Raw genomic sequence first — 15932 nt, forward strand, 5'->3', positions numbered from 1 at the left:
CTTACTGCTTACTATACACGCACTGATGACACATGGTCATGGAGTATGTGCTGCAGAAAATTACAAATAAGACGTTGTTTTCAACCATTTGATTCGCAGCATGAACCGTAATTAAGGAGTTAGCTAACCACGCTCATCAAAACAGTAACAAAGTCACGACCTTTAGATAAATGCACTTATAACACTACGGTGAAAGCTGGTTGCGTGAGAGCAATGGCACAGAGTTACCCGTTTGAAGAATAGTCCCCGTGGAAGAATTAAGCTTACCGCTGAAGAACCGAGCATGCTAATAAACTACAACCAACCGTGACAGTTTAGCTCGCCAAGCGGCTGCACAGATCCATTACGTATACGGTGAATGACATCAACCATTGTGGAAAGTTATATGCAATTTGCCCCAGCATAGAAGAGGTGTGCACTCGCAAAGATACATTTTTATTCATGTAGAGAGGACTGTCACTTGTGTAATCACATTTTTGCAAGCTTTATTGATAAGAGTAAAACATTGATTGTATCAGATGATGGTGTGTCCAAATGGGTAAAGACACTGCATGGTACTGTGATGTAAACAGACAGGTGCATTTGCTCGATTATTACATGACAGGGCAGTGAATATCACTGGAAAATGTCAGATAGTGGTGTTTTGTTGCTATGCTTAAATCGCAATCGTGAGGCGGTTGCGAGTACAAAGCCTGGTTGGGGCCGACAGTGAGGGAAAAAAAAAGTATTTGATCCCCTGCTGATTTTGTACGTTTGCCCACTGACAAAGAAATGATCAGTCTATAATTTTAATGGTAGGTTTATTTGAACAGTGAGAGACAGAATAACAACAAAAAAATCCAGAAAAACGCATGTCAAAAATGTTATAAATTGGTTTATAAATTGATTTGTATTTTAATGAGGGAAATAAGTATTTGACCCCCTATCAATCAGAAAGATTTCTGGCTCCCAGGTGTCTTTTATACAGGTAACGAGCTGAGATTAGGAGCACACTCTTAAAGGGAGTGCTCCTAATCTCAGCTTGTTACCGTATAAAAGACACCTGTCCACAGAAGCAATCAATCAATCAGATTCCAAACTCTCCACCATGGCCAAAACCAAAGAGCTCTCCAAGGATGTGAGGGACAAGATTGTAGACCTACACAAGGCTGGAATGGGCTACAAGACCATTGCCAAGCAGCTTGGTGAGAAGGTGACAACAGTTGGTGCAATTATTCGCAAATGGAAGAAACACAAAAGAACTGTCAATCTCCCTCGGCCTGGGGCTCCATGCAAGATCTCACCTCGTGGAGTTGCAATGATCATGAGAACGGTGAGGAATCAGCCGAGAACTACACGGGAGGATCTTGTCAATGATCTCAAGGCAGCTGGGACCATAGTCACCAAGAAAACAATTGGTAACACACTACGCCGGGAAAGACTGAAATCCTGCAGCGCTCGCAAGGTCCCCCTGCTCAAGAAAGCACATATCCATGTCCGTCTGAAGTTTGCCAATGAACATCTGAATGATTCAGAGGACAACTGGGTGAAAGTGTTGTGGTCAGATGAGACCAAAATGGAGCTCTTTGGCATCAACTCAACTCGCCGTGTTTGGAGGAGGAGGAATGCTGCCTATGACCCCAAGAATACCATCCCCACCGTCAAACATGGAGGTGGAAACATTATGCTTTGGGGGTGTTTTTCTGCTAAGGGGACAGGACAACTTCACCGCATCAAAGGACGATGGACGGGACCATATTCCGTCAAATATTGGGTGAGAACCTCCTTCCCTCAGCCAGGGCATTGAAAATGGGTCGTGGATGGGTATTCCAGCATGACAATGACCCAAAACACACGGCCAAGGCAACAAAGGAGTGGCACAAGAAGAAGCACATTAAAGTTCTGGAGTGGCCTAGCCAGTCTCCAGACCTTAATCCCATAGAAAATCTGTGGAGGGAGCTGAAGGTTCGAGTTGCCAAACGTCAGCCTCGAAACCTTAATGACTTGGAGAAGATCTGCAAAGAGGAGTGGGACAAAATCCCTCCTGAGATGTGTGCAAACCTGGTGGCCAACTACAAGAAACGTCTGACCTCTGTGATTGCCAACAAGGGTTTTGCCACCAAGTACTAAGTCATGTTTTGCAGCGGGTTCAAATACTTATTTCCCTCATTCAAATGCAAATCAATTTATAAAATTTTTGATATGCGTTTTTCTGGATTTTTTTGTTGTTATTCTGTCTCTCACTGTTCAAATAAACCTACCATTAAAATAATAGACTAATCATTTCTTTGTCAGTGGGCAAACGTACAAAATCAGCAGGGGATCAAATACTTTTTTCCCTCACTGTACCTTACCTTTCAGGGCCAATAAAATTAATACCGCTTCGTGAGACGTCAACAGCAGTCAATCTATGGCTAGAGAGGAGGGGCACTGGCATGGGAGTGTTGAATGTTTTGCCAATTGTTCAAGGGCTGCTGGCATTATGTTTTGAGATGGAAGATGTCGAGAAAGTTTGAGTGATTACTGTAAACCTCACAGGGAGCAACAGCTATTTCCCTCTTGCACAAGTTGCACGAGCGATTTTGAGTAGCGCATCCTCCTTTTCACAAGCAAGTCCTCAAATTTGCAACACTGCGCACTTCAAATAATCGGTCGCTTTACAAAGATAACACGATTTCGGATTTGTTTTGCGTGTGCATCTCTTCAATAGGAAAGGTTGAACGGGACATCAAAGCTCGAACGACATGCTAATTCAGCTGTGGAATATAAAAAAAAATCGGGGATAAACTTGAGATATGTTTTTTTTTTTTAAAAGAGCATGTGATTTACCACAAAGCCAATACAAATAAGTGAATTTTCTGATGGTGTTCATTGAAATGTTTATGCCTGACAACACTACCTCCAGCAGCCAACGTTCAATTTGTGCGGATTGATATGCAGAGCGAGGTTCGTTACTGACTAAACATTTGGAAGCATATAATATACTACAAGGTAGGGAATTGACCATGGAGGTGGCACATGAAATGAAACAAAAACCGCAATACAATCTGATTCGTTCATTTCCACGAGCTGTTCTTTATGACGACAATAGTCGAGGGCAAAACTATATGTAAAACACATTTCCTACAAACAGCTTGGACTTGTGAAATAATATCACGCCACCCACTTGGCGACATTAAATGTGGATCGCAGCGATCTGCTTGCGTGCTGAAATGATTCGTTGTACTTGTGCTCCCCTCCATTAAATGTCAGTGTCAAGCATAGCGAGGTTATTGATTGATGGATCGGTCTTGCAAGTTACACATTGTTTGTACGCGCACCGGTGGTTTTGTATTGCAGGCCTATTGCGAATACGAATTGTCTTGCTCCTGCGAGGCATTCTCTGGCAGATACCGTGGCTATGTTTAAGATGACGTTGAAATACTGAGCCCAGAAATGCTGTCCTTGAATCAAGAAATACAATAAATTGCACACATATTGTGCGAAAATGACAGAATCATTACGTTGTTATTTTCACGAAGTAGAAGGGAAAAAAAATTACTTTTAACAACATCTTTAATTAATTCTCTTTTTATAGCCCTTTAACAATCCACTGCTATATTAAGGACTCCCCACACGGTATGTTAGTCATGAGGAATACTGACCATACTTTACCACGTGATTCGGTACAGGTTGATAAAGGGAGGACCAAGGTCCGGTTCAGATATCACTCGCCCCGAATGTTAGCCGCAGCTGGGAATTGAAATCAGGTGGCTGGGTTCACAACTGATTGCCCTAAACGAGGCACCACCATTCCACCCCAATACAGACGCAAGATTTACAATCGTCCAAACACATTTGTGAGGACGCATCATTTGATATCAACTCCTGCGAATAAAACATTTGCCAATGCATGCCTCTAATCCCAGTTCGCCGCTGCGGAATGGTGCACTGCCACGACCGCTGTAAAATTCCCCTCCGCGCAAAAATGAAGCGTGGATTTCGCCATGTACGCACGTAATGACGTGGGTGGGCATCAGTGCCCCGCCTCGCCTCGTGAATACGAACACAGGGGAAAGGACTCCAGCATGGCCACGGCACGAGTCGAGGATGCCATGTCAATGAGCCTAAACCTACGTGGCTGCCACTTTAGCTTTTTTTTTTGTAGTTCCATAACACACAGCCTCGACATTAGGCTGTGTATTACGTAAACCATCAGTCATCATTATCGTCAGCTACTTTCTATCCACTGCTGGATGAAAGCCTCTCCATGCTATCAACATTCCTCATGGTCCTGCAATGCCAAAATCTGTCTTACTCCTGCAAATTAACAATGCCATCAGTTTCTCCATGGTAGTCTGCTGGGCAGTCGTGGGGGTGCACGCCTGTAATCCACCACTGTGGAGGGAGCATGCGTTGGTGGATCGCACAGTGATTTAAAAACACCTTTCTTATAGGTGTGGAGGTGCCATACTCTGGCTTAGCAGGAGACGGCTGTACAGCAGAGTGTGGACTATTCTCCTTATCTTCCAGCTGTATTGGATAGACTGTTACCCCCTCGCATGCAGCGGATTTCTCTGGGAGCTTGTTTCCTCACACATGTATAAACATCTTAATAGACGGAAGGCTGCAGAGCTTGTGGCAATTGTTGTAATTTGTTCACCACTTGGCTGCCTTCCTGCTCGTATGTGGTTCATCGTACCTCTGCGTAATCCCTCCTCTTCGAGAGTGACCCAATACTGTGCAGTGCATTACAAGTATTTTTTTTCCCTTTGCTTGGCATTCCATAAGATTGGTATGTTGTGCTTCATTATTCAATAGCATTTTTCAAAAAGTACCCCATCCTACATTTATTGCCTTTAATTATTTTTGCTCCGAATCTGGCCTCAGTAATTAATTAAGTATCTAACATTACGACGGATGTTGAATTAACAAGAAAAATAGGTTACGAACAAAATGCGTAAGGATTTCAATATTTTAGACTGATTATTTTAATTTCCCACAAACATTTTTGTAATAATGTGGTCGCAAGGTGGTTAGTGTTCAATAACTGGAAAAATGCAGAAGCGATAAATTACATCCCTATACCTGTTATAGATTTTGACCAGGTGCTGAGCGCAATTGGTCAACACTGATGCTGAGCAGACACATGTCCTCATCACTTCGCATTCCATGTTGTCCATAATGAGCAGTTTGCAATATTCAAAGAGAGCTTAATGAAAAAAAAAACAAGATATATTGGGGTTTCATTCGATAACCATTGAAATCCCATTAGCAGTCACCCCATATCTGAGAGGCGGCCTCATTTATTCCACAAAACAATCACCACTCTGAACCTATAGCTGTTCATACTCCCTAAGACCCAACTACAGCCAAATCAAATGTGAACACCAATTTTCAGACAGTTTTTATTTGTGTGGTCATCCGTGAATTGGGCTGAGGCCGTCAAACTCGGTGCACATGAGAACCCTTCCACAGCAAAGAGCCAAAGCTCATTTTTCGCTTGTTTACTTTGAGGCTTGAACCCAGAATCTCAAGGGGCCCAGCTTAGTACATTGACATGGGCATTATCCACCTGGAGCCACCTAGCCACTGCCATAATGTATATCCTGATAAAAAAGAGATACATATTTTTCTCAACAATATAAAATTGCTACCCTAATAAACATCTAATGTTTATTAGGGTAGCACCGCCATCGATTCACTGCTGGATGAAGGCCTCCTCAAGACAATGCTATATCTCAGTCATAAGATGTAAAAATGCAATTGACACGAGCACACGAGGTAATTTTATCGTTCCATTTCCAAGGTGGATGTCCTCTCAGGTACGTCCCCTGCTTTGGCTACCATTCCATGATTAGTTTATGGGCCTCTTCCATTCAAGCAACGTGTCCTTCCCAAACAACTTCCTTTTCCCAATGGTCAATCCAATGTCTGGAAAGTGCATCATTTTTTCTAAATCCACATGTTTTGCTTTCTGTCTCTGAGTGTAATTCTAAACATGTTTCATTCCAAGTTTTGTTATAATGACCATATTGTCGAAAAGCTATGCAATGGTTGCTAACTTTCTCCATTTGCATTTACATCTCTCTCTAATCAAATGATCGGAATATGACTTCTAATGTCACTGTGAATCATTCTGCTGTGAGCGCATCACCTTGTTCGACCCCCCTTGTAAGATGTATTTGAAAAAAAATTCACGTAATTTTAGCATAGGTGTTCCATCTTCACAACTTCATTAGTTTTAATATTTATTTACGGCTTACTTTGTGAGGGGTTTGAACGACTCTATAATTTTTAACCCAGTATAATGCCTTCAAATTCTGTCTACACAGTGGCTAGGCACATTGGTAATTGAAATTCACCAGTACTTTCCAGAATGTGAATGACAGTTCTTACGTGGACAATGGTAGAGAAATCTTTCTTAAACCTTGCTTGCTCATGTGGTCAGTTGGTCTCTACATTTTCCATTATTGTGTACACATTGGGATTCGTGAACAATTGATATATGTGTGATAGCAGGTCTGTACTTTTTCAAGACAGTTTTTTTATACCCTTTTTAAACAGTGACTGAGGCAAAATTTCATGATTGATAATTTTGTTATCCCAATTTTTTTCATGATGTCCAGTTATTCCATCAGAGTTTATATCATCAGTGCGACATCTGGAACTTCATTTGATTAATGGTTTGACTCCTGGTATACATACATATGTCTACACAAATCCGTATAAACTTTATCTACTAATTTTAATTTAAAGCTTTCGTGACTGCAGGGATTCATATTGTTGGTTCTTTCGGTAAAGTCACGTAGAAGGGAAACAATAAAATAATAAAAATATAAAACAATACAATTATCACGACGTTTCGACTGCAACACAAGCAATCATCATCAGGTGTGAAAACCACAGCGAGAAAATTTGAAAAAAGTGGTGGTTTTTTATATCACATGACATTGACTTCTCCAAGACAGAGGTTCGTTGCAAGCCATCTGGCTACCATGAGAGATTCGTTCATGAGGCTATCCACATATACAAACACAGAGACAATTTCAACCGAGAAGATGGATTCTGGCTTAGCAATCATTGGAAGTATTTGATAAACCATTTCGGGTCTTAATTGATTGTTCACGCTTACGGTGGCTTTCAGACTGCATCCATTATTTTCGTCTCCCCCCTCCTCTTTTCCGAACATAGATGGACTCGTCCAACTGAATAACTGTCAAATCGCTCTCCGTGGTGCTAACGTTAAAAAACCGCCACTTTTTTCAAATCTTCTTGCTGTGGTTGTCACACCTGATGATGATTGCTTGTGTTTCAGTCGAAAAGTCGTGAGAATTTTATTGTTTTATATTTTCTTCTACGTGACTTTACCGAAAGAACCAATAATATGTATCTACTAATGCTAGGATGTTATCTCTATCCTGAGTTAAGGTTGTATCCTTATCCTTAAGGACAACCGTTTGTGAAATTCACATTCATCAGCCCTCTTTTGATGCTGAAACAGCATCTGTCGCTCGCAACTTTGGCTTCATTGGACATGACAGTGACAGGGTATCTGTAGGAGGAAGCTATGTTAAGAATCACTGGGAAATAACAGGGTGTCTCCTTGTATCGATCATTGCTACATAACATGTGTGGACTCTGTTTGAAGCATCATACCTTGCCAAACTTGAGGGAAGGACAACAAACCAAACACAAAAAGCAGTTGTCAGGTAATGAGTTTTCAATCTATATTTTAACTTGTATAGCTCTAGTGGCTTCCCAACATTTGAAGGAAGAACGTTCCAGACGTCCACAGAAGCACATTTGAAAGCACACGATGCAGTGACCATCTGTGTTCGAAGGTTAGCCAAAAGCCGCTGCGAGGATGATTGGAGTTTGACTGATGATGTATGCTCCTTGACGAGATCAGCAAGGTATTGTGGTTCATTTGTGGCAATCACTTTGTGCGTAATTACCATGCAGGTCAGTGTGGCTTGGTGAAGTGGGGGGCGCAGAACCAGTTTCAAACCTCCATTTCGCTTTGTAGCTCATTGGATTCCTCCAGCATAAATAAAGATTATGATTCTGCTTCTAATATTATTCGCCACTGACATGAGCCAAGGTAAGAACTCTAGGTTCACACAATTTAGATTTTTTGATTTATATAGCATTTAAATGTGACCCGGTCTCAATAAGCTGCATATAAACATTTGGCATATCCATTCTAGAGAGATAGAGTCAGTCAGGGGCAGAGTTAAAAGAATGGTCTTGAGCCTAGGCCTAATCAACATGGTAGAGAGTAATTGGCATGGATTGGTGGGGTAAGGAAATTCCAGACTGAGAGAAGCATAGCATAACAAGCGACCTTCCACTGAGTGAAAATTGACTGGAGGGCTTGAATAAAACGCCTTAGTTGCATGGGCAGACAGTCCGTGGAGGAGAGTAGGGTGAGATGAGTGAGGAATGTTATTTAGTGGTGAGTTCATGAAGGATCTTGAAAACAGCAAGTGCATTCTGAAATGAATTCAGGATTGCATTGAGAGGGAGGGAAGTATTTGGGTCATGTCATCTTATTTTTGAGTTCTGTCCTGCAGAGTTGAGATATGTTGGAAGAGAGAGAGGGGTATGAATTAATAGCAACGGATCTAATAGCTACACTACCACTCTTCAAAAGTTCATTAAAACAGTGTTTTGAATAGTGTGCTTTACCAGCAAAGTGCACATTGACCCAAAGAGAGAATTAAACATGCAATATATGTTTCCTCATATCTGCTGGATGTAAAAACATGCATATTTGTCTAAGTCAATCTTATGCTATGAGTACAGAAGACACATTTACCAAGGATGTTTACATAACAAACAGGTCCCTGCAGGGTGGGCTGGTAGGAACATTGGAATTTTGCGCAATTTTATTTTTAGACCCCAACAGCACGAGATTTCACTTCGTTAAAGTATTGAAAGGGGACGGACGGACGGACACATTAATCTATTGCAGGCTGGTACACTCAGTTTACAACTTCGTTCCTACCAGTAAAATGTTTCCTATAATTTTTTTGGCAATGCAACAATCATATTATTTCTATAACTTCATGAAATTTTATTATATTGTATTTAATCCTGTAAGGTCTAACTTTTGATTCTGCCCAGCTATGTGTAACCTGCAATATCTCAGAATGCTCATTTTAACAACATGTTGAAGGGTTGATGCTCAACCACAATATTTTCACCGATATTGGTTTTCAGATCGACAGGTCAAAGCTCGTGGTGACACTGCTCCAAAAATCTTTTATGCTCATATTTTTATCTGAACCACTTCAGTTCTTGACCGCCAACACAGAACTGTTTGAACAAGCCTGAAATTGTATTGCAAGAACGGTTCATGACCATACCTCCATGCCAAGGATTACTGGAAATTCAGGTCGAAAGATCAAAGTTCAAGACTTCTCTTCTCCTCTGAATCGTCAGAGGAAAGTAGGTATTATGGGCCAGATAATTATTCTGCAGTGAACACCAGCTTTATTATTGCATCAGATTTTACTACAATATGCAAAAACACAGGTCCCCATGTCTCTCTAAATGTTGGACTAAAATAAGAAGTTAATGAATACCCAATTTCATTAATTTACAGTCGTGTTTAAGTGTAGTGACACCCAAACCAGCGGTAATAATAATGTGACTAACACCAAACAGACCACATTCGTTGAAATGTGTGAATTAAATTCACATTTAACGCAATATTGACCACTCATAAAAGTGTTATATAATCTCACAGGGAAATAATACAAAGCATTGTACTATTATTTACCAATAAGGCATTTTAATCGATAAGTAACATCACACTGCATAAATAACACACTTCCTTAGTGTTTCAAGTTATTCTGAATCGGAATCTGTGCATAGTTAAAACCTCCAGATAATTCCTTCCGAGAGGGCCAGATATTAAAGGCAGGATTGTAGGATCATTTAAATGGTATTTTCCTTTTACTTCTTATGAAAGATATGTAAAGCAAAACTAACTCACATTTTAGAATAAACCGGTTTCTAATGCAGCTCCCTAAAGCATATAATGTAAAATAATAAGCTAATTAGTGTTTTTTAACAAGAAAAAATATTAAAAATGTTTTTTTATGGATGTATCACGAAGTATATGTGAGTGTGTTCAACTGTGAGCCGTACAGCTTTTAGTACTCATGTGTGTGCTAAATTACTGTAAAATACCAATTGCCACTGAAATTAACTTTATCTTTCTGCCACCCTTAAAGTTAACTTATGAGAATAAAAAGAAATCCGTTTTAGCTAAAGGTCTAAACTTTGCTGCCACACCGAGACACATACTGGTTAATGATATCATTGCCCATGTCGACATTGCGCTCAAGGGCTTGAGTCACATCTCTGCAGACGTAGCAAGATCTGAAATCGCTGCAACCCTCAAAAGCGCTAAGTTGCCACCTAGCAACATCAGCAAAGATGAACGCTTTTAATTATCTCAATTGAAAAAGAGAGATGATATTGTCGTCCTCTCAGCAGACAAGGGCAATGCCACTGTCATCATGGACAAAACAGAATATAACAACAAAATTCAAGAACTACTCAACGATGGCAGCTATACAAAAATAAAAAGAGATCTCACCAACAGCCTGGTTACCAAATCGAACAAAATCATCTCTGATTCAACAGCATTAATTGATCAGACCAAACAGTTCTCGTTGAAACCCTCTGCTGCCAGACCACCAAGATTATATGGCCTATACTGTTTGGTTCTATTCGGTAAAGTCACGTAGGTAAAAAACAAAACAACAAAAATCACGACGTTTCGGCCACAACACAAGCGGCCTTCATCAGGTGAAGGGATCAGGCTGTCTCGAGGACAGCGCTGGAGTGAAACACAGCCACGCTCAGACCGCGACCTTTAAGCTGTGTGCGAGGAAACAAAGTGCCTTGACAAAGGAATGAGCATAAAAATTAGCATTTGATTGGCCGACTTAGCATAGAGGTGTTGTACATGCGGGTGCACATGCCGGTTGGCGCGTGGGGGGGGGGGAGGGGGAGTTTACCTATTGATGGTATGAAAAGGGAATTTAAGAGCTGCCAAAGTTTGGGGTACCACTACTTGAAAAATATACTGTACCATTGAAAATTAGTTTAATGTTTGGTTCGATTTAGAACATATTTCCAATGGTTGCTTAATTTGAAACCATCTTCTCGGTTGAAATTGTGTCTGTGTTTGTAGATCTGAATTGCCTCGTGAACAAATCTCTGATAAAAACCCGTGGGTTTGCAAAGAACCTTGGTATCGGAGAAAATTATATCGTGATCACCCACAGCGTTGTAACAATGATCAGCTACGGCAGAAGAATTCGTTTTGCCGTGTTTCAAATCTGATTTGTGCTCGCGAATTCGGTCAGAGACATGTCGCTTTGTCTCTCCGATATAGCAATCACCGCAGGTACAACGCAATTTGTAAACCCCGGGGTACTGTAAGTCAGGAATGACATCCTTCACGGATGGGATTAGATCACGAATTTTGTGTACTGTATTGAACCGGACCTGGATCTTGTGTTTGTTTAGAATTTTGGAAATATTTTTAGTAACGCCTGCTATATATGGTAGTGTGATGGTTTTGACCGGAGTATCAAGTGGTTGTTTCTGTATGGAGGGAGAAACAGCTTGGCGGATGGTACGGTCAGAGTATCCATTCCTTTTGAGGGCCAGGTGTACATGTTTTAATTCACTGGTCAGGTGGTGTTGGTCCGAAATGCAATGAGCCCTATGGTATAAAGTTTTGATGAGAGCATTCTTTTGGGCTGAGTGGTGGTGGGAATCAGGTTTCAAGTAGGAATCTGTGTGGGTTGGTTTCCTGTAGACAGAATGCCCCAATGAGCCATCAGGTCTCCTCTCAAACAGAACATCTAAGAATGGTAGCTTGCCATCTTTCTCCACTTCCATGGTGAATTTGATGGCGGGATGTCTGGAATTGATGTGGTGTAGGAAAAGGTTCAGAGCTGGGAGGCCATGTGGCCAAATGATGAAAGTGTCATCCACATATCTCTTCCACAGGGAAAGTCTGAGGGTGGAAGTCCGGATGGCGTCTGATTCAAATTTCTCCATGGAAATATTGGCTATCACTGGTGACAAGGGGGATTCCATGGGGGTACCCTCATTTTGTTTGTAGAAGGAGCCATTCCAAGTAAAGTAGGTATTGTTGAGGCAGTGCCTAACCAGTGCAGGTGTATCGGGGTCTAGTCCATGTTGGACCAAATTTTAAATTATTTCAATGGTATCAGGTACTGGGACCTTGGTGAACAAAGAGACCACATCGAAGCTGACAAGGATATCGTCAGGGGACAGTACAACATCTTTGACCATAGAGACCAATTGGGCTGAGTTAAGTACTGCTGAGGAGGTCTTGCCAGTGAAAGGCAGCAAGGTATCTGACAGAAAACGGGCTAGTCTATAGGTAGGGGAGTTGATCGTGGATACGATGGGTCGTAGTGGGGTGCCTTCTTTATGAATCTTGGGAAGACCATAGAATCTAAGGGATCTTGCAGCAGAAGGTTTTAGGGAGGGACGTTTATTTGGGTCGATTAGGGAGGTCGAACTTGTGATGATCTTGTTAGAATTATATGGCCTTCCAAAGATACACAAAGAAGATACACCCCTTCGTCCCATCGTCTCTACTATCAACTCCCCCACCTATAAACTGGCACGTTTTCTTGCTGATATACTGCGACCTTTCACTGGAAAAACCACCTCTGCGGTACTAAATTCTACTCACCTAGTATCGACAATCAAAGGCATTTCCCTGTCCCCAGACGACCTGCTTGTCAGTTTTGATGTGGTGTCCTTGTTCACAAAAGTCCCGGTACCTGACACCATCGCTATCATTGAAGACCTGGTTCATCAAGGACTGCATACTGATGTACCCCCGCTGGTGAGACATTGCTTAATAAATACATACTTCACCTGGAATGGAACTTTCTACAAACAAACTGAGGGCACCCCAATGGGCTCCCCCCCTATCTCCGGTTGTAGCCAACGTATTCATGGAAAAATTTGAAACTGACGCCATCCAGACTGCCACTCTACGCCCGACCTTATGGAAGAGGTACGTGGATGACACTTTTGTCATCTGGCCACATGGCCAGCCTGCTCTAGACCAATTCCGCGACCACATCAATTCCATACACCCAGCCATCAGATTTACCATGGAGGTCGAATAAGATGGCAAACTACCCTTTTTGGATGTCTTAATTAAAAGGAGACATGATGGTTTAATGAGAGACAATTTCAACCGAGAAGATGGATTCTGGCTTAATAACCATTGGAAAGATTTTGATTTAAAGCTTTCGTGACTGCAGTAATTCATATTCTTAGCTCTTTCGGTAAAGTCACGTTGTTTTACATATATTTTATTGTGTTATTGTTTCCCTTCAACCTGACTTTACCGAAAGAGCTAAGAACATTGGAAAGATGTTTTAAACCATTTCGGTTCTTAATTAATTGTATTTTACGATGACCTTCAGACCGCAGCTCTTTCGCTGGCATTGACTCTTAATACCTCTCACACCACGGTTAATGGTATGGTTTACACCATGGAGTATAACAGCGCCTCGCAGCTGTCTCTCTCCCCCTCCTCCGTTCCGACCATGGATGAACTCGTCCGTCTGAACGGGGCTCGTAGCTATCCGTAGTGCTAAAGTTGAGGGTAAGAATCCACCCATTTTTTCGCCATATAGCATTGTGATATATAACGACTTATTGTTGGTAGCTTAGCTGATTGGAGAATATAATGAGTTTATTGATAACATGGAGGTAGTTTATATTTTAGTTTGTATTGGTTTACTATATGGTATTCATTATATAGTGTAGTGTATACCAAGTTACTGTTAATAGCTTAGCTTATTGAAGAATATATTGAGTACATGTATTATATTGATGTAATTTAGACTTAGGTTTTTTTCACATCGGTTTAATATATGATAGTCGAGTTGTTGCAGCCCATTTGGCGTCCATGTACTAGGTGCCTCTGTAGATGTGTAGGCTTTGACTTTAACATAGCTATTTCTATGACCAGTCATAAGCTAATCCCTCAGTTATTTAAATGCTAAATTCTCCTGTTTGATTTATACTAAGTGCCTCTGTGGATGTGTAGGCTTTGACTTTAACATAGCCATTTCTGTGACCAGTCACAAGCTAATCACTCAGCTATTTCAATGCTAAATTCTCCTGTTTGATTTGTACTAGGTGCCTCTGTGGATGTGTAGGCTTTGACTTTAACAAAGCCATTTCTGTGACCAGTCACAAGCTAATCACTCAGCTATTTCAATGCTAAATTATCCTGTTTGATATGTAAACCCCTTTGTCAAGGTGCCTCACTTCTCTAAACCAGCTTAAAAGACGCTACGATTCTTAACAACGTTCATTGAAGCTCTGTCGTCCCGACAGGTCTGTTCCTTTCACCTGAAGAAGGCCACTTGTGTTGTGGCCGAAACGTCGTGAGAATTTTATCGTGTTATTTTATTATATTAATTTATAATTTTATTCTCATTCTACGTGACTTTACCGAAAGAACCAAAGAAGAGGTGTGCAAATATTTAACGTGACAATTATTTTTTGTTTCAGCTCATCGTTAAGCTGAAGCATTGTTCGTGCGGATTCCCACGACCAGAAAATCGGAATAACTACTTGTTTTTTATTCGGACTCCCTGAATCTAATCCTGAAGATGCTTGGTGTAGTTTCAAGACAAATTTAATTTACAAATTTGGTTGTGAGAATAGTTCAACTTCCTGGTGAGCTTAATAATTTATGCATCAGACACGTGACAACAAATATGTCTGGTAGTGAGGATCTTTTATGAAAATTTGGCCAAATCATTACGTGCCTTAACCCAAAGTTTTATATTGAGCCAAGCCAACAAGGGGTAATCATGGCCCCATTGGTTTTCCACTGGAAATTAGCTCGGCCGAGCTGGAACCAAACAGTCCTATGGTGGCCTGACAGACATCCAAATCTAGCTGAGGGACAAGCTAGAACAAGCGTGGGGATAATGACATTCAATACACCTGAAATCATCCCATCTGAAGAAGATCAATAAAGTAGCATCTGAAGCTTGAGGCACTGAAGAAGCATGTGTGTGTGTGTGAGAGTGTGTATATCAGTTTGTGTGCCAGTGTGTGCATCACCACATCATAGACATGTGTCTTGACTCATTCATTACACGTGATGTCAGTGGCATGGCTCAGCTTCTGCAGTAGAAAAACAAGCCCTGTTTCTTGAGCCATGCAAGGCTGGCTTGGCATGGCCTCGGCACAGCTCTGTTGTGCCAATGGAAACAAAGTCGAATTATGATGAGTGCAGTCGTCTATGTACGGTGCTAAACAAGTTCAACATACATACATACATGATGTCCTGTAAAGTATGTCACAGATGTGCCCTAAATTTCCGTACCTTTCAAAACAGTGTTTCAGATTAAATGTATGTGTCTAATAGAGGTGACAGAACAAATTGTTGTGTGAATGGAAGGCATGGCATGAGGGCTGGAGAGAGTGGGAGATATTGCCACGGCGGTGTCACTCTGCAGATTGCGAGTTGCTGTATTGGTATTCCACTGCACACCACATCTCTGTCGTCCACATGCTGTCATCTCATAGTTTATATGCTGGCATTTCTCTCCAGGCTGCAAGACCCGTGCTGAAGATAACACGGCTTTGTAACATGCACGCTGGTTAGTGATTAATAATGTACTGTGAATAAAACAATATATGGTAGTTATGTCATAGCCGGCAACATAAACTCATTAAAACTTTCTTCTTTAGGCACATTGGTGTATTGTTTTCATTATTAAGTTCAGTTTTCTGAAAGCAATCCAATATGCTCCTATCTACCTCGTGATTTCAGCATTTCTATCATCTGCCTTAAATAAATGCCCTAGGTACAGACACTCTGATGTTTTTCCATTGTGTCCCTCCAAAAGACTTGCGTAACTTTAGTT

General features: G+C 41.2%; 1 protein-coding gene across 2 annotated transcripts in view; it reads right to left on the reverse strand.

The window, feature by feature from the left end:
• LOC116939052 (transmembrane protein 132D-like) overlaps positions 1-15932 on the reverse strand; it is a 586990-nt gene that overhangs the window by 192498 nt on the left and 378560 nt on the right. The window lies entirely within an intron of this gene.

This window comes from Petromyzon marinus, chromosome 5 (genome assembly GCF_048934315.1).
Source record: "Petromyzon marinus isolate PM22_M1 ecotype Great Lakes invasive population chromosome 5, UKy_Petmar_22M1.pri1.0, whole genome shotgun sequence".
NCBI classification, from domain to species: domain Eukaryota; kingdom Metazoa; phylum Chordata; class Hyperoartia; order Petromyzontiformes; family Petromyzontidae; genus Petromyzon; species Petromyzon marinus.